At 39.4% G+C, this 20,684-nt stretch overlaps 1 protein-coding gene across 21 annotated transcripts in view; it reads left to right on the top strand.

The window, feature by feature from the left end:
* Positions 1-20,684, top strand: part of LOC108030579 (glutamate-gated chloride channel) — a 54,041-nt gene that overhangs the window by 6,329 nt on the left and 27,028 nt on the right. For all 21 annotated transcript variants that reach the window (XM_044095368.2, XM_044095367.2, XM_044095369.2 and 18 more), the window contains exon 3: positions 14,599-14,675. The gene's annotated coding sequence lies outside the window, so the exon portion shown is untranslated. The remainder of the gene's footprint in view (positions 1-14,598; positions 14,676-20,684) is intronic.

The following is a 20,684-nucleotide window of genomic DNA, read 5'->3' as shown; positions in this document are numbered from 1 at the left end:
TTAAATGTGAACTAAAACAAAATATAACTATATTTGCCTTAGATAATCTAAATTAGAAACTTATATAATTTTGTTTACATTTAAAAACCTAATCTTGCAATCTCATAAAATTTTTTTGTAATTTTCGGTTTCTTAAAATTTAAAAACAACCTATCTTGTTACATTCTAACCAAAACATAATAATAATTTTAGAAAACACTTGTCGGCTTATAAAAGAGCATTTAAAAAGAAGTTGCCTCCATGTTTTTCCTTTTTTTTAATTTGGCTTTAGCAATTGTCATATGGTACCGACATGTAGAACTCGTTTTTTCGTATTTTACTGCCTCCGGCACTTCCAAGCAAATCGAAAACGCGAATCGGAGGCAATTTCTCTTCGTTTCGGAAAAACCGCGTTGCGCCAAATTGAATTTCCTGGCTAAACTGCATCGGGGGAGCGGAGGGGTCACATAATCATACACGCAGGTGAAATGACGCTGCAATGTTTGGCTTTCATTTCGTGCTGAATAGAATCATCCACTGCATGAAAGGCAGATGATAAACAGCATTCAATGAATTTAAAATTGATGCTCTATACTTTTTGGGATTTTTCGGGCTTTCCGCCGTCAATACAGATTTACCCCCCTCCGATCAATATACTGTCTCTGGCAATGATTCCTTTCCCTCTCTTTTGCAATTTTCCAATTGCACTTCTTTCTTAACAAACATAAAAATTCTCGTTTATTGTGGCCTGAAATGACAGGCATTCCTGCCTTTTTATTTGTAGAAAACCGTGTGGAAATTGGGTAAAGAAAAAACCGGGAAGAAAAACAAAATTTTAATTCCGGAAAATTGCTTAAAAAATACATGTTATTTGTATTTTATACCGACTTATGCTTAATATCTCTGGAAACTGTGTTCCACAAGGCATGCTAGGATTGTAAATTTCTGACCTACATGCAGGTACAGGTAACTGAAAGCCAACAACATTAAACACTGAGCCTGGGAAAAGGCGTAGGCGGTGTTCTGGCCAAATGGAAAATCAACAGCAGAGAGAAAGAAAAGGCCAGCAGGCAAATAAGAGGAGAATCCGAGGCTAACTGGCTTCTCTTTTTCTGGGATCAGGCCGACAATTGAATGGCCCGAAGGCAGCCCCAACTAGCTTGGCCTTTCCCCAGCTCGGTCGCCACAATGGGGCTCTATTCTGCTGCCCCTCGCTGTACGCTTTCAGCCTTCGCGTTGCCCATCCTTTGTTGTCATAACTGGACGAACATCACGGCCAGAGCTGGCAACTTGGCCGTTTTGTGGCCAGAGCTTATGGCTAAAATGTAGAATTAAGTGCACGAAATAATCTCCTAAAAATTGAGTGGCATGTCTAACAAGTGAATTTAAATTAAAGTTTGGTTGAACGCATTTTAATAAAATTTCATGTTATTGAACAGTATAATTTGGTTTTTTATATATTTTTTACAATATCGAAAGTGAACATACAATTATTGTCTTTGTTAATTAATGTATAATTATAATTAAAATTTGAAACATAAATTTATTTGTTTCACCGAAACTGTCGACAAAAGTATACAAAGCTTTAAATATTGTTAGAAAAAAAATGAAAAAATATACATATCTAAATCGCTATGAAAAATTGTTTTTGGGTAGTAGAAGGAATGGAAGTTTTTTTATGTTTAAAATATATGTATTTAGCCTTCATTTAAGCCATGATTCCGTGGTATCCAATCACTACAGGGCAGCATTGACCTCTTGCCATAAGGCAGCGGGGCCTGGAAAACGGGCTCATCCTGTCGGCGGTCTATCTGCCAAGGTATTGGCCCTGATGTGGCGGCTGCATGTGTTATCCTTTTTATGTTTGGACAGCCGCAGCAGCAGGAAAACTGCACTTGTGCAACAACTATCTGCCCGCTCCCCTCGCCACAGCCCTTTGTGTGCACTCAATTTAGCCATTTCTTGCAATTCGGCGTTTTCTTTTGGGCGGGCCTGGGAGCTGCGGTGGATCCCCCTCGGCACCGCACCAGAACAAATTTAATCTATTCTGAAAGTTTTCCATGTGCGCCAAGGGAGCTGCAAGTGTTCGTGGGCTGCGGGCTTTTCGGGCTCTCGTCTTGCCGAACAGGCTGCCAGAAGATGTGACAGCAACTAATTAAGTCAGTCGGGAAATTGCACTCGACATTTTGCGAGGTGAAAGCGGGGAAAGTGTCGGGTGAATTGGTGTGAGAGAGTCGAGAGATTCGCACCCGGAAAGTGGTTGCATTAACTTTTTGGCGTGGCAGGACTCCGATGAATTGCCGCACAGAAGCAGAAGGAATTAGGGTCGATTTGATTTGATTTTGATGCAATTATGCAGCCACTGAATCGCTATGGAAAGGCAAGTACAGAGGTCATTGAAGCTAAAGGTCTAATGACACTTGCTTGATTTTTAACTGACTGAATGGATGCATTTTTAAAGCAGCCTAGAGAAAAGGGCCTGCATTTTAAGAACGTTTTATGAGTTAAGATTTTTTTTATATCATGGTAAGGTTGCCATTACTATATAAAGTAAGTGCAATCGGTCAGAAATCAATCAAGTAAATTTACACAAACTAAGATAGGTATTTGTTTTTGCACATCGTTAAGATATAATTTGTCCCACGTGTCCACCTTTCGGACCAATTGATTGTCTGGTGAAACCAATTCCGGCCACGTTCCATCGCATTACGCATGCAGCCCCGTGGCTTAGTGTCAAATTATCAGCTACTTATTATTATTACAGTTATTAGACCCGCCCATCGCCTCCCCGCCGGCCTTCGGAGGCCCAATCAATGTCAGCTGTTGTCATTGTTAGCGTTTTATTTGCCCTCTTGTTGGCCGCTTTTTTGTGCGCTTATGTAAACCCTGAAAAGCAGACAAAAGCCTGCCAAATAGCGCAAAATGTGCGCCAATTTAGTTGTCGTTTAATTTGATGGCACAGCCGATTTGGCAGGCAAAACGGCAAAATGGCAGTGGAGGATTAGGCCGGAGCAGTGGTGGCCACGTCATGAATGACTGACCAGCGAGTGCCAGGCGGAAAAAGTGCTGAGGAAAGCGGTAGCTCAAAAGGCCGAAAAAGGAAAAACTCACGAAAAGGGGAGCTCCCTATCGAAGGTTTAGCCGCAGCAGAACGAAAATAAAAGTGACCAGCAATAAAATGCTAAAAGGAACCTACAAGTACATATTCACATATAAAGTATAAGGAAGGGATGGAAACAAGGTCTACAGCCAACTTCCATAGCTCAATGCATGGTTTTAGGCGTTTTTTTAAATTCAATATCAGCCCATACGGTTTTTTATAGTTTTTTTTTTATGCGCCTAAAAGAGTGTAGATCTATTTTTAGAACTGAACATTTATTACTCTTTTCTTTGAAAAAATATTATGCATATAAATATATAATGGGTAGCTTAGTTAAGCAGCAATATTTATAATGTATGGCAATTACAAAACATTTATTTAGGAATATTTATAATATATTCCGATCTTATTAAATAAGTTTGCTTGTTCAGTAATGTGACCTATATTGAAGATATAGTATACGATCTCGAAACTCTCCTTATTCTGTAGGGCGCCCCAGTGCGTTGCATGTCACTCACATATATTTAGTGTCTAGGCCTGAGGTCGAGAAATAAATAGAAGGATGGCGATGGCCACTAACACTCAGAATGTTCGCAAATAATGCAGACCATTACATTAATGACTGCGGCAAAAAGTCGAAAAAGCGCCAAAAAGTCCGCCCAGCAGACAAAACTGGGAAAACAACGCGAAGGAGCCAGGGAAAGCGAGAAAATCGAAACATTATGAGGTCATTTTAATTATTTATGTGTGCGTGTGGCCGGCCTAGAAGTACGGATGGACTTCACCAAGGTTGCGAGTGGCTCGGGACCTCCGCCAGACAGAGATTTCATTTTATTCCCGCCATTATGTTTGCCGAACTCTTTAAGCGGCTTACGATTGCGGGGGCCATGGCTCATACTTTGACCCAGATATCTCAACATATTGAGTGGGCTTATTTGGCCAACTAAAACTGGGATATGACGCTCTTTTCTTAACTGTGCGTGCTCGGAAACTTTGATTCCTACGCGGCCAAATTTGGATTTATGTCTTGTCCTCAGCCCGCCAGTTAGAGTTCGAGCCAGGATTTATGGGCTGCTATGTGGGCGGGAGCCTCTTCAATTGGCACTCGTTCAGCTGGCAAAACACCAGGGCAGCCCGGCTCCTGAAATTCCAGCAAAAGCCATAAGTAAATTAAGCACATCTTCACTGTTCCGCTGCCATCGTGCACTTGCGATCGATGCTGCTGGCAAACAATGTGGAAAATTGCGTATACGCCATGTCTGCTCCTTGCAGCTTAACGACTTGAAAAATGCCACAGAAAATGTCTCAATTTGCCATCAAAAATATATATGCATGCGCCTGTATTCAAAAGCAATTTCCTTGCTTTATCTAGAAGTTATTTTAATGCAGGCAGAATCCATTTTGTGTGCCACCAACTTTGGGGCATGCACGGCATTGACATCCTGCACATCCCCTATTTTTTCGCCACCATCCCCATCCCATCCGTCGCACTTTTGCATACATTAGCCGGTTCTGTCTGCTCTCCAGCCGCATTATTTTGTGTTTTGGGCCATAAAACGAGTGTGTGCGAGCTGTGTGGATGTCCATAAAGCCTGGGCAATAAATTCAGCTTCATTAGCTCCGAAGGCAGCATAACAATTTGACGAAAACAAGGTTAAAAACTGTGTGCGAAAATAAGGAAATATTACTTTGACTTGACATTACTGCTCTTAAATGATAAAATATTATATCACATCATAATTTTGCCATTTAGACGAGTGAATTGAATGGAGTAAAAATATGCAAGTGCAAGTAAGTTGAGAAATAAGTTTTCTTTTATTTACTTAAAGCCCATACACAAGGACCATGTTTCTACCTTCTTGACATTGTTTTCTTCGAGTCTAATTAGCTATAACCTGATTTCTGATGAGAAAGCCACGCAAATTTCAACCCATATCCGTTGCTAAAATCATAATTTCGTAATTTGGGACTAGTTTCCTGATCCATTCGTCTTGGCGCCAAAAGTAAGAAAAATTAGCCGAATTAACCTAAATATTAGCCTAGTTGTGCCCGCGTGCAAACTTAACATCATTAATACTAATCTGCTGGGAAATCCCAAGGAAAAGTGTGGCAAATGGAACTGTGTCACAGTCTGCAAAAGTTGGGAATTGCCACATTTTTGTTTTGTTTCTTATGTAACATAATTGACGACAATATTTCCCCATAGAGTTGCAAAGGAAATGCTAATGAAAAACTGAGAAAATCACGAGCCCGACGAAGGCAAACAATGGCTGACTCATAGCGACTCCGTATTAACGGGGCGGAAATGCCAGGACATCCGGTGCGGTGGCCAAGCCTACGAACGCACCACCCCTCCCACTGCCACTGGGAAACGGGTACAGAGAAACAAATACTCCGAAATCCTTATGAACAAAAACAATTGTATAAGAAAGTGTTTTCAGTTTAGGAAGCAAGGAAGTCCCGCTTTTTTCAGAGAAAAAGAAAGAAACATAATATCAAAATCGAATCTTTTAAAATGCAATATTAATACACAAAGACAAATATTGAGCAACAATGTCTTGAATTTATAAAATTCTTTTTTAAAAACTGTAAGAAAACCTTGAATTAAGTTTATTTAACAACCTTTTGATGAGTATACTCTACTGTATAGAGATATAATAAATAACGTATGTAGTATTTTCTACCCATATTTAAATATTAATAAAAAGTTGATGACACAAGTTGGTTTGTAATGCAAACTTTGTATTAAAGATTCTGTTTATACGTTTATTTCAAATGTCAAAAACAACCACTCATTCAATTTTCAGATATTATTGTATGACACCGTTTTTTAAGTGCACAACTATTGTGTTTCTGACGTTGGATTTTCCCCAGTGAGCTGTGGAAAATCGAACGAAAGCTTGTCGCTTTCCTTTGTGGCTGGTCGTCTATTGCCCGTGAAGTTGCGAGTGCAATCCAGTGTTTGCCCCCGCCTTTGTGGCATTGGCTTGAGCTGGGCCGTTGCGAGCCGGCTGAAGTGGCGAGTGCAAGTGAATAATGGCCGTCTTGACTGCAGTCAAGTCGGCACATGGCTCACAAGCAATCAGTGTCAGTGCCAGTGCCACGGGCCAAATCGAGAGCCAGAGCCGGAGCCGGGCCCAAACGAAAGCAAGTTTATTTGCAGGTTGTAAAGGGCATAAACCAGATCGGGAAGGACGGACGTGGTGGCCACTCGCAGTGGACTGGATTGGCATTCCGCCTGCCGCCGCTTCCAGTTAGCTCGGTGTCCAGCTCAGTGGAGCGGTTGGTCAAACAGAAATTGATTTGTTGTTCTGCCGTTGCTGCATGCATTTATATACACGAATGTCTATATTTGCTCGATATTTTTGCCGTTCTCCTTGCCAAAACCGAAATGAAAACGATACCTGGCCGTGGGTTCTGCGGAATGGGGATACAGAGCTGTCACAGTTTGAGTTTTTCAGCAGGAAAACATTGAATCTCAGAGTTTCAAATAAACAAACATGCAAATCAAGCACAGCGTATCTGAAATTTGTACTAACCTTTGGTGTTGGTATGGGTATTTAAAAAAAAATGTATTGGAACTTTTACATCTACTTATACTTTTTCTATTAAAATCTTAAAATAAATTGTGGTGCCCATGGTAACCTATTTCAGTTCAAGTATCTTTAAAATTGAAAGTTGTAATTGTAAAGCCTATTTTAATAATGAGAGATTCAGCTTCCGAAAATATTTAAAAATGTAAACTAAAAGAGAAAGGAATAAGTTTGCTATGTAAAGTTAAAACTTGACCATTTTGTATAAAATATTCTTTACACCACAGCGAAATTAAATTTAAATACCTTACCCCTCCTTTTTGGCACATCAATCATTGTTTAAGTTAAAAACGTTAATAAAAACATAGTTATCTGTCCCAAAAAAATATCCCGCCTTGTAATAAGTTTAATTAATGTTGCAGGAGACATATTTCAACTCTCCAGGCTCAAAGTCCTTTGCCCTTCGGGCCTGACACCGAACATCTAAAAAAAGAGCGTGGCGGCAGGGGGATGCAAAACTTTCACATTTCGCGCTCAGCGTAAATTATGCAAAACTTTCACCCTTGGCCGTCACATAACAAGGCAGGCAGGCATCACATGTCACGGCTTAAATGAGTTACCCCTTCCGAAGCGCCTGCGATTTTTATGTTTCTGCAAGGGAAGCTCGCGCTGGAAAAATAAGTTTCGAGGGCCGCGAAAGTATGCGGGAAAAGATAGAGTGGGGTGGGAAGTGCGAAAAAATGCGAAGGGAGTTGCATTTTACAGCCACTTTGGCAGGCGACGCGCTGACAAGTTGAATGGCGGCGTTTATTGAAATATGGCTCAAACCCTATTGACGCAAATGCGATATGCGCCCTTTAATCTCTGCTCCTGCATGCGGGCGATGTGACATCAAAAACCCGAGCCGAGCACAACCAGAAACATTCTCGAGCAGGTAAAAGTCAAACTCATTGAACATTCAGGGCGGCGAAGGTGGAAATGGGGACAGCGTGTCATCTGCAGGGCGTTGAAATCCAAGCCACGCTTTCAATACAACAATTTCGTTTACATTCCCCTCGGCACAAGGCGTCCTATCCAGTGTGTGTGCAGGATTATTATGCAGGAAACTCAAATATGCTCTATGTACCAAGGATCCTAACTCCTGGCCCTCGATGTCCCCCACCTATTTCCCCGCCACATGCTGTGCAACAATTTCTGCTGCGTACGAGGAAAATGGTGTATGGTAATAAGTTAGTGCAGCACATACACTCGTAAGTTCGTATGTGGGATGAGAATATTTTAAAGATTTTCCGACTTCATTCTTATTCGCGCTTTGATGTTGCACTCGCCGTTTCCATGCTGTGTTTAGGTGAGAATTTTATATCCTTAGAAAATCAAGCACAAATGTGTTGGTATACTTAAATTCTTCAGTTAACGCAGAGCACTTTCACTAAACATTTCCTAATTTTTTAAAATTAAACAGCTCCTTAAATACAATAAAAACACAATGGCTGTGCCACAACATTTAATTCGATTTCCCATTTATCACATGCTCTTCTTCATATTTAATAATGTCAATGGCGCGAAATTCACCCAACGCATTTCCATTACCGCTTAATGCAACACAATTACTTTTAATCATTTTATTATGTAAACATTTCGGTGGACCAGTCCGCAGCGGACAGGCGTGGAAACTCATTTAATTGATATAAACATTGTAGTTTAATTGCCTTAAATGCCAAATGAACCGGTTGACTTTATTACCAAACAGTTTGACGCGTGCTTTTTTGTTTGGTTTGATTCGTGGGCGTTTTTAATTAAATTTCAATGGGAGTGGACCCTATGTAAGGCCTGGAACGCAGATTGTGGTTAGTACTTTGGTCGTGGCATTACTACATTAAATTCCAGGTAAACTTGAGTTCCTATGGCTTGGATAGGTGACCCAGATCCGGGCCACAGTCCCTTTTGGCCACACATCCTCTGAAAGAAGGCCGCATGCATTAGGCCAAATCGTGCGTCATTTTGAGCATTAAAATTAATCCACGGACACGCAAGGATAATCGCCAGGATGACACGCTTTTTACGGCTACCTGGCGCCTATGCCACCTGGCGAACTATGCCCGGGATTTTGAGATGCCGACGCGTGACTAAGAGGTCCACCAGAACGAGTGCATATTACGTATACGCCGCGTTGTTCTTTGTATCGCAAATTGACTGCAGTCGCTGCAAATTTCAATTTCAGCGCCATAATTGGCCATCTAATTATAGTTACTGGCTTCTGGCACACGAGGCCTGCCTGGGCATTAAAAGTAATCGCCCCTTATGAATAATATCCCGCAAGGACTCAACCCGGCACTATTGAAATGCTAATCATAGCAATGTCCTTTATATACGTATTTTATTTTCGTTCGTTTTCTTAATTCCCCTAAACCCGTGCAAGTTTGTTTTTCACTTGAGTCTTGGCCAAAAAATATGAAAGCAGTGTGTGTACGTGTGAGAAAGTAGCAAGTGTGAAAACCGAGGGGTCACCCGACTACGTCACGCATGTCCTTGCTCGGAAATGTGAAAACTTTTTGTAGATTTCTCCCCTGCTTTCCGTTAGTCTGCTAGTTTTCTCTTTTTTTGCGCAAACAAAGGTTGTGCATAAAACTAATTAACTTTGCTATTTGCCAACTGCAAGGGGTGTTTGTGCTCCTGCAGAATTTATTATTTGCTCTGAGCAATCAAATTAGAATAACCATTTCAAATGTGTGCGAAAGATGTGAAGCTGATCTCTCGGCTAAAGCGGCCTTTAAATTTTAAATTAAGCTTTTGGGATCAAAAACTACGGATCATTAATGCATCGAATTTTATTTAAGAAGATGCAATCACAAATGCTTTCAGAAGTCATATCAATATCCCCTGGGAATAAAATGAAATAAATTAAGATGCCATTTAAATGGAAAGCACTAACACAGATATTTATCAGATAGGAGTTTAAATCTGCTGCGAGTCATGCCAACGGCTGAGTCAGTTTATTATAAATTTTAAATACGGCTGTTGGGAATTTAAGTGCCAATTAATATTCTAATAATAAAATGCACAACAAAGCAAAGCTAAATGTTTTGAAGAGAAACTAAAGATTTCCCATGAATTTGAGGCAAAAATGACCCAAGAGTATAACTTAATACACAGATGCTGACTTTTAAATAGTGCCCACTATCAAACTATTAGTCTTGTTCGCCACTTTATCCCCTGCTAGCAATTAGCGGCAAAAACACATCGGAAGCAAATGCAGAATAAATATTTTCGTAGCTAGACAAACGGCCCACAATAGGCGCAAATATTTGGCAGCGAAAAAACGCAGCTATTTTAATGGAAGGCTTTCGATGGGAAAATCGATGGATGACCCGCAACAGCGATCTCCGTTGCCCCGCAGACGTGGCCGAACAAAATGCTGGACAAACAAATCCAAACAGTTGCAAAGCCAATTTAGGTGCCCTCGCCGCCCTCGGCTATTTGGGCAGCTTGATTGAGCCATGTCCGCCGGCCATATCCGCGTATCCGTGTGCTCCCGCGAGCATTTAATCATGCACGTATTTTGAAGCTTTTCCGCTTTCCAGCCACGAACGCCATAAATATCCATCAATATATGAGTGAGCGACTTTCGGCTTTCTCCGCGCCCCGAACTACGAACTCCGCGGCCCGAGGTGAATTGACTGAAAAAACAGAGACTGCCATTAATATATTTATGTGGATGAAAGCCACATAAAAGCATTCATATCACCGCGAATGGCAATGCACACTTAATTGCATAAATTGTGGAATAGTTTGAGTACTTACGGTTGTCGTGATAAAATTAAACATAAACATGTTTGTGCATTGAGTGCAATTTAAATAACATTTTTAGCCAATTATATTTTTTCGGAGAGGTATATGTAAATTTTATAATTTTAATGCCGATTCTAGCAAACTATCACTCTTTTGTGATTTGTTTCATAAGAACAACAGAACATTTTAATTAGCCTAACTTTTCTTTTAAACAATAATATCATAACTTTGGCTCAAAACAAGGACTAAGTCCAGACTTTTAAAAAAGTTTTTCGAAGTTTACAAAATTATAAGAATAAATAAATATAATGAAAGAATATTCGTTCAAACAGTAGCTTTTGTTATGACAATATGCGAATGTAATCTAGCCGATTTTATCTTATTTAAACAGTTAATTGGTTATTTTGTTAAAACTTTGATCTTTATTTAATTAAATACTAATGCTTTGCTAAAATTTCATTATTTTATTTTCGACAGATTCAAACTTAAAACGTTAACAAATCTACCAACAAGTTTTAAAATTTACTTTGACTTAACTAAACTCCTATTTAAGGTTTTGACAAGGATCGTGTATTATTTTTAATAAGTGGTTTCAAAATCAGTGCTCCAACAACCCTACATTTGCTAAGAAATTCCTTGTATTTATGGCGGAAACCACGACGGAATCCCACCAATCCCTGCTACTCTCACCGTTCGCCACATACTTCGCCGAGTCTGCTCTACTTTGGCTGCCGCTTTATTATTCCTTTTGTCTATCACGGTCCGACTCAAAGACTTAACCCTATTCCGTGAGCCCTGCTCAAACATCCTGGGGCTCTGGGCCCGACAAATAAAAAAACAAATAAAAACAGAGGAGCCAACACAGAAAATGTTGGAAAAGCAGCATAGGCGAGAAGAGGGAAAAAAGTGTTAACAAGCAACGAATAAATTATTAATTAAGTCGCTCCACTCGGCCAGTCTGTGCAATTTGCTTTATTTAATGAAATGCAGCCGAAAAGCAGTCTTTGCTCGTGCAGAAATTTATATTCTCCGGCATTTGACATAAATTTCATTTATATCCATGTGAATTGGTCTCTTGCAGAGGCCTAATTATTTAATCAATATACGCCCATAAATATTGCACAGACTGGGAAAGATATATAAGTGCCTGAAGTACATGTGTTGGTGCTTGTGCGGCCCCAATTGGCTCAATTAGTGAAAGGAAAACAAAAGTTAAAGTTCCCACAATGCTAGACTGCAAGGGCCCCACATTTCAGACAGGAGCCCTATAATTACGATGAAGAAGGCGTCGGAAACAATAATTAAAGGTAAACGGCTAGCCAGACAGTTCCTGAAAGCCCCAGCACCTGGCAACGATATAAATTCGATACATATCAAGAAATTTTAATCTTTTATAATTGATTAAGAACATAAAATTCACTTATAGGATGTAATACCATGTTCTGCCAAGGAACGAGTTCGTCTAAGCAAAAGTTGTTTAGTTGCATGTTGTCATAATACGCTAATGGGACTATTTTTTATAGGGGCTCCAAAGTGATGTACTCCAACATAACCAATCCAATATTAATACTTGCTTGACTTTAGTACCCAACCACTCTCCAGAGAAAACAAATGAGTTGGCATTTCATGTGAACTGCTATCAGGCTAGCCTAAATCTTAAGCCTCGGTGGGGGCGAATCCTCGTGGCAGCTTGGTAAATCGTTTTGCCGGAATAAGGCCTCTACTATCTTTATACAATTATAACAAAGGCGCGACCTTTATACACATGTCCCTCAGAAGCAGCCCTTTTATGCGACTCCGACTGAAACTCCTAGTTCAAGTCTACCTGGAAAAACGTTTCGAGGCAAACCCCGGGCACTAAAATGCGTGCGTGCCTTGGTATTTCTTTTTTATCGATTTGCATATCTAAATTTAGTCAGGCGACATATAATGCCATGCCACACACAGAGTGTGTTCGCATGCATGTATGTTTATTATACTCATGGAGGCCAGGGAGCACGGCCACACGCACTAATAAATATTGCATTGTGATCCTGGAATGGAGTCCGCTCGGTTTGAGGAGTCGTGGCCACCGTAATTAAAGTTCTTCCACCATCTGCCTATGCCTTGGGACCGCAATTATATTTTGGCGTTATGTATACCCTCTCTACACATGTAGATTTACACCTAAAAAAATTTTTTCCTTTTGGAGCTGAAAAATTTATTGGGATGCCCAAAACTGTTAATATTTGTTTGATCCTTAGAAACGATAAAATTATTATGATCTACCAATTATTTATAGTTGAAATATCAAATTTAAAAGAAATAAAAAAGCATTAAAAAAATAAACCTGAAAATAAAATCCTAAATTAGTATATTATTTTAACCTTAACCTCAAATTAAGGATTTTTACAAGAGCCATTTTATGGGATAAAACTTATATATGATTTTAAAAGAGCACTTTTATAAAAGCCTAACCTTCATATAAATATTTGTTTGTTAATATTAAATTAAAAAAAAGAAACAAAACACAATTTCTCTTAGTTTTTCTTTGCAGTCATTTTTAATCCATATTAATTCTTTGTGGCAATTTTTGTATTTAAAATTCTAAAGCTGAACCTAAAGTATTTCTCTGTGATTTGTTCTGGCTTTTCCCTCTAATACGATCATGCTTTAACTAATATGAAAAATAAGGGAAATATTTATGCGAGTCCTTGCACTTGATTAACGTGCACCACAGTGTTTCCAAGTGGACGTGAAAACACGACCTCAGATTGGCCGGCAAATGCCTTGGTCACCTTGAACCGCCGCCTCGGGGAGACAGAAGGATAGGACATCGCAGGACGCAGGTCGCAGGACGGGCCATGATAAATGAGCTACGTTAGCTCATGTGGCAAATGTGACATGTGCCCCGGCATTTTTATTCCTTGTGTACCTGGGCTTGTGTGTGCTGATTGCCACGTGAGTCCGTGGAGAGACAAGCGCTAAAATTACCATATTACGGTCCCCCGACAGCCGCGCAGTAGTCTTGGCCCGGATCAGCGTGGCCCACTCGCACCACGGACTACGAACCATCCATTCAGGCGCACAAACTGGGCCCAGACCCCCATGTCCGAGCACAACCAGGGGGCTAATAGGTCAGTTTAGTGGCCGTAGCATGTGAATTATGGTTAATTTTGGCTGCCACATTGCGGAAGTTATTAACTCGTTTGATTGAACTTGGCCGTAAGTGATTTAGGACGTGTGGCCATGTGCACCAAGTCCAAGTTGATGGCCTAAGTGTATTAAGAAATTTCAATTTTGTGTGCAGCCCATTAACAAGATATTGATATTGTTATGGCAGTCGGAAAGCTGAAATCTGATACAAAGAAAAGCAATTAAGAGGGCACTCATTGTGGGCTGTGTCATAAATTTAAGCTATCCAGGATAATACATTTTGTACATGGAGTCCTGCCATACACATTATAAATCCGATTCAGGGAATATAATAATAATTTACATACTTGTTTAATTCTTTCTTCATTAGTAGAGTTCTTTCTTTTCTTTGAAGTCTTTATAGGTAACTTTTTTTAATGACTCTTTTTAGTTTGCTAAACAGTTTATTGCAGTGGAATTTGTTTGCTTCTAAAGGCTAAGATCTGCAAGGCTCCGTCGAAGCTTAATTACTCGAAGTGAGTCCTGTGCTCTGATTTTTCATTAGTGCTTCTCTCTTCTTTGGGAAGCGTGGCCATAATAGCCAGTGGACAGCCCGCCCCCTGCCGCCTGTCAAATATTTGAACAAAGCCCAAGACGCGCAAGTCCCGCCTCGACTGCTCCGCGCTGGAAAGTATGCAGCAGACAAAAGCTCATTAGAACTCAGACGCAATCCCACTCGCAGCGCCACAACAACCCACTCCTGTCATATCCTCGTTGTCATCGTCGTCATCTTCTAGCACTCCGCTCCCCGCACTCCGTGTTGAGTGATTTCCATCATTCGCGCCGGCGGCACATGCTGGGGAATTCCAAGTTGGTGATACCGACGACGGCACAGCCTAAGCCCCACTCCTTCCGAGTCATATGTTCATTTTCATCCAAGAGCAGGGGTCCAGACAATGGGGAATTAAGCCAAGCACAACCCACTATACCATAACCCGACCATCTTGAAGTGCGAAAATGTGCGGGCCTTTGGCGCTGATTTCCATTTAATAATTGGCCGCTTTAACTCGCTTATCTTTTCAGCGGTCTGGCATCGTGTGCACTTATTCGGACTCAAGGCGATAGAGGACTCCATTGAACTGGCTGCCAAGTTAAATTCGGTGAGTTCGAAACTTCCTTTTAGTCACAATGGCAGCTTACTCGCTCAAAGCCCCACCAGCTCAAAAAGATCTCTGAATGCATTCACTCCTCGCAGAATCTCGTAAGAAAAATATAAAAGTAAGGTGCGAGCCGTAAAAATGCAAAGCACTAACAAGCAGTGCATGGGCACAGGGAGAAAAGTCCCTAAGACGTTTTTGATTAGTACTTAATATTAAAAGAAAACGAATATTTAAAAAAATGAATTCTATAGTTTAATGAACAATAACAACATTATAACATTATTCCAGGTTATCATTAACTGCTGTGCTTTAAAAATCGTATCATAGTTAAGAACTGATAAAAAGTATTTCATTAAATAAAGTTAGAAGATCATTGGGTTATCATAGTTAGGAATTACAAGATCCTTCTGTATTACGAACTTCTTCATTGACCTATTTCTATAGGGTTAAATTAAATATTCCATATTATGGAATATGGAGATTACTTTCAAAATCGTGTTCTTCAAAACTAAAACTCACCCAAAGCTAGTTTTCAGTGCAGCCACGTGCACCTATTTGTGAAGGTGTGGGCTAGGTCTTGGAAAACTTTTGTGTGTTTAATTTCCGGCTGCTTTAATACAAGTTCAGTCGGGCATGCACTTGAGGCTTGGCCGGGATTGGCGAGCCGGACGGACTCGTAAGCTCCCAAGGAGCTGCATGTCCTGCGGCATCGTGTCCTTGCGGCCCCTGACCCGCAGATTTGTGGTCTATGCCATAATATTTATATAGAAATTAAATAGCCTCCAAGCCGGTATTACTTAAGGCAAAGGTCAGTGGAGTGTGCGACTCCGACCTCAGGAGCCCTGTGAACCACTGAACTGGAGGTGAAGGAGTGCCCGGGGCGGTTGGGTTCTCTATTCAATTCAAGTAATTGAAGTCCTTTCATGCTCATTATGAGGATCAACTGAAGCGCAGGCATGGGAAATCAACTTAAGGACCCGCCACGAGCATTTGAACCTGATAGTGCGATGATATAAACAAGAGAAATATATATGCATTTAGTAATAATAAAATGAATAATATTTTTGCATTATTTCAAAAAAGTAGCATCACAGGAAATCTCCTTTATATTAAAGAACCTGAAACTTTTTCGAAGCTAGGTCTGGGGCGTGTTTGGTGGAAGGGGTTGGCCCTTATGGAACCCTCTTTCGCTTAGCGTGCTCCCCTTTTTGATAGCTGTCCTGTTCTTGACTCAGGTATATAAACACGTATATATGCACTTTTCTGCGTATATATCTGCTATATAAGCGGGGCACATTGTTAGGACAAACGACCCTTGAGATATATAAATAAACTGCCTCAAGATTAGTTTAAATGGTTGGCGACGTGCCTTTGCCCTCGTTTCGCAGATGCAACTGCAGCTGGTACTGCATCCAGCCAGGAGGGCGACATCCCCTAATATATCCTCCGCCCTCAGCCACTACACTGAAAATAAAAAGGGAAGGATATAAAAATAATAAAACTATGGCCAAGGATGAAAACCCTATAAAAAAGCGTGCTTGTACTCCTTAATCAACACTACTAATTATGACAAATCTTTACTTTAGATCATTTTTTGACTTAGGTTCTAAACACCCAACGCATTTATATCTATGCATTATTATGTGAATATATCATTCACATAATAATTAATGTAATTAAACCAATTTAATATTTATTATATGAACCTCTGCTATTAGGATACTTTAGTTTTAGCTTAGTACTTTTATAAGATTTTCGCAAAACATTTGCTCCCAGTGCCCCTGTGCGTGCGTATGCGATTGGCGTGTGTGTGTGCATGTAAAGTGGCGCTTATTCTAGCACTAACAGAGAGAAACCAACACAAAAAGCTCTTTGGCACTCGGCAGGTCCATGGAGGGGGCAACCGGGGGCAGGTTACGGGGCATAGGGGCAATGCGACCCCCAGCCAGCCGCCCCTTCAACACGCCCATTATGCTCATTATGTGCTTTGGTACTTGGCTCGTTTTTGTCTTTACTTTCCCCGTTGTTGCTGCGTCTTCAACGTCTCGTGTTTGTTTGTTTGTTTATCTTGTTTATTTGCCTTTGTGCCAAATTATTTGTCGTTGCTTGTTCGCTGTTCTTGTGCTACTTGTTATTTGAATGCTTATTGCTTTTTCCTGTTATTTTCTCGCTGGCTGCGTGTTTTTGTAGGGGCAAACCAGGAATTTTGATTGCCCAGATTTTGTAAAAAAAATTCCCACATATGCATAGGACCATAGCAAGGGTCTTTGAAGGGATAATATAGGGCTGAGATCGCAACGGTGTCATTTAGTATGTACGATCAATGCTACTAAACTACGTCCCAAGGACCTCAAAAAGAACTACTACTATAAGGATTTATTGTCTTTAAAATAGTATTACTTATAAAAAAATATTATTTGTCCATTAAAATTAAAATTACATTCAAACTAATATAAAATGTTAGCGAATAGCAAATATTTATGGAGTGTTCTTCTTTGTTTTTTTTTTAATTTCTTTTTTATTTTAAAATTAAATCCAATCACTTTCCTCCAAAAAGTTGGTTTATTGAAAAACTATTTTGTTAAATTAGTGCGCAGGGTACAGACATATTTTTGGGAAATTCAAATACCCAATATTGCTACTTAATTCTTAAATATGTATTGAAATTTTAAGAACCAATTCGACTCGCAATATAAATTTCTCAATTGCCAGCATGGGTATCCTTCGGATCGCCCTCGATTCGACTCTTGAACCAATCTCCCCGTAAGCCGCTTGCCCTGGGCCTTGTAAAAACAGCAGAAACCACCAACCAAGGGGGAAAAGAGTAAAAGCAGACCGGCTTAAATGACAGACAGCTCCCAGTGCCCCGGGTGAAACCAGAGCGAAGAGCAGAGAAATGTCCAAAAAATGTCAATTTATTATGGCGAAATCAGCGCTGGACACACGCGGCCAGCACGCGTGACCAGCAGCATAAGCCCACCCAACATCCCAGCGCCAACTGCCACGCCCTCCTCCCAAGGGCCCGTCCCACCAATGCCATCCAGAATTTTCCCCAACTGACTGTGTCATGTGTATAAATACTTTTTAATCTGAATTATTACGGTCTGCAAGTTTTTCTTCGCTTGATTATAATTTATTCACATAAATTTCCATGATGCATGGCATTTAAGTGGCAGTGACAGGACCAAGAGCATTCGAACTCCTCCCTTCGACATTTTAGGAGGGCTCTCGAACAAAAAACAAATCCTTCCAAAGCCTTTATACGAAGCTGGGCGTGATGCACAAAAAATGTAACTGAAAAGGACACAGCCTCGAAAAGTTGGATCTGAAAATGGGATCAAGGGGATTGCTCGACTCGATTGTTTAATTACTCAAACAATCAATGAATTGGCAGCGATTGGGTATAAATAAAACGCATTCAGCTTATGCCTTGTACTAAGACATAGAATTCACACACACAATTCACAATTTAAAGGTGTGGTATACTGTTGGACAACTTCAAAGACTTTTAATACTTTATTAAAAGGTAAAAAAAATATATAGACAAATTTTTTTCCTTAAAATATTTAATCAATACTAAAGTAATAAAAATTGTTAATCTTCTTAATGTTTCTTAGAAAAAAGGAATCCCACTTTTTGTTTTGATAAACGAGACATCCTAAGGGGAAAAATATATGTATTTTATAGGTATAGAAGGAAATAAATAAAAGACACCATAAATTAAACAGGGAACGTAAAGACCAAATAAACTAAATGCGACATCTTGAACTCGCAGTGTTAATATTCTGACCGCAACTGTATACGCAATATTTGCGGGCGTGACACACTTCCGCTTCACTTTAAGGACCCGTGGTCGCGGTCATCCGTGAATATCCACCGCAATTCGCTCATTCAATTTTAATTATTTATAAAACATGAATGTACAACTTTTTCGGAAGTGTCCAACTGAAAACATGTTGCATAACCCAACAAGCTAGGGAAATTCCCAAAGCCAACATTGTGCAATTGCCATCTGTTCGATTTCTGTTCTCATTTCTCTTGGGCATAAAAAAAAACAAATGTTTACTATTCTTCCATGTTTTACGCTTCTCCATGTGTTGGCCAACATCGTCATCGAGCTGACCCAAGCTTATTGTAAACAGAAAGTGATACCTCGCAGACAAACATCGGAACATCGGACTAACACCCCCGCACATCCTATGAATGCACCACTAACTCCACAAGCCAGCCGAATTCCCGTCCCCAGGTCCACCCGCAATTCCTGCTCTATCTCCACGCGACCATTGCACATTTGCACTTTGTCATTTTGCGTTAACTTTGCGCAAACGTTTGCACCACAAACTGTCAAAATGTGCAATTAGTCGGGTTAAATGGCTCACCTCAGCGATGCATCATAAGCAAGTACAGTGGAATATGGCCTTGTTTGCTATAAACATAACAAATTTGGTGAAAATTAACGTTTCTCCTATTCAAAATGAATATTTCCCCAATTTTTTGTACACTCAAGGTTCTTTTAAAATATGACCACAGTATGGGGAATCAGATATGAGATGGATGATAGATAGATGGATAGATAGATATAGATATATAGATATATAGATATATAGATATATAGATATATAGATATATAGATATATAGATATATAGATATATAGATATATAGATATATAGATATATAGATATATAGATATATAGATATATAGATATATAGATATATAGATATATAGATATATAGATATATAGATATATAGATATATAGATATATAGATATATAGATATATAGATATATAGATATATAGATATATAGATATATAGATATATAGATATATAGATATATAGATATATAGATATATAGATATATAGATATATAGATATATAGATATATAGATATATAGATATATAGATATATAGATATATAGATATATAGATATATAGATATATAGATATATAGATATATAGATATATAGATATATAGATATATAGATATATAGATATATAGATATATAGATATATAGATATATAGATATATAGATATATAGATATATAGATATATAGATATATAGATATATAGATATATAGATATATAGATATATAGATATATAGATATATAGATATATAGATATATAGATATATAGATATATAGATATATAGATATATAGATATATAGATATATAGATATATAGATATATAGATATATAGATATATAGATATATAGATATATAGATAGATAGATAGTTAGATAGATAGAGAGATAGATAGATAGATAGATAGATAGATAGATAGATAGATAGATAAATAAATATATAGATAGATGATAGATAGATAGTTAGATAGATAGATAGGTAGATACGCCTGAATCTGCGTGACCCCCACATAACATCTACTAAAAAGCCGGTAGGTGGCGCCATAAAATGACTCTTTTCTGCTTGTATCATTAACCTTTTGCTCCCTTAAGCTGAGTAACAGGTATCTGATAGTCTCAACTACAGCGTTCTTCCTTGTTGTATATACTGTAAACACAGTCATGATCCCCGCAGGCTGCAGTTTGGGCTAAAATTTAAATTAAACAACGCAATCAAATTAAAAATCGCCAGGAGACAGAACTTTTATTCGATTACACTCGGCTGACATTAATTAAACGTGTACGTTCGATTATTGGAAAATTCTCGGTTCCAACAGGTCGTCGTCGTGTGTCAACTATGTCGTCGCGTGTTCCACTTTTCCGAGCAATAAGCTGACTTAAGCCTAAACGGCTTAGCGTCCCTCTGAGTGGTTTGCCATTTGTTGAGTGCCCGCCGCCTGTTTGTGTCTGTGTCCGCGCTCTGCACTTCCATTTTAATTGAAAAGCGAATGAACTGCACTCGACTCGACTCGACTGCATCTCCATTCCACTCCGGAAAAGCACCTGCATTCCAGGGCAGAGCTGCGCTGCATTTGCCAGCGAGTTATTTAATTAGGCATGGCAGCATGGCGAATGCAGATTGCTCTTAGTGCTCGCACTGCCAATTT

This window comes from Drosophila biarmipes, chromosome 3L (assembly GCF_025231255.1).
Source record: "Drosophila biarmipes strain raj3 chromosome 3L, RU_DBia_V1.1, whole genome shotgun sequence".
NCBI classification, from domain to species: Eukaryota; Metazoa; Arthropoda; class Insecta; order Diptera; family Drosophilidae; genus Drosophila; species Drosophila biarmipes.
Note: the sequence above shows the minus strand (reverse complement) of the source record. Positions and strands in the feature narration are given on the sequence as shown.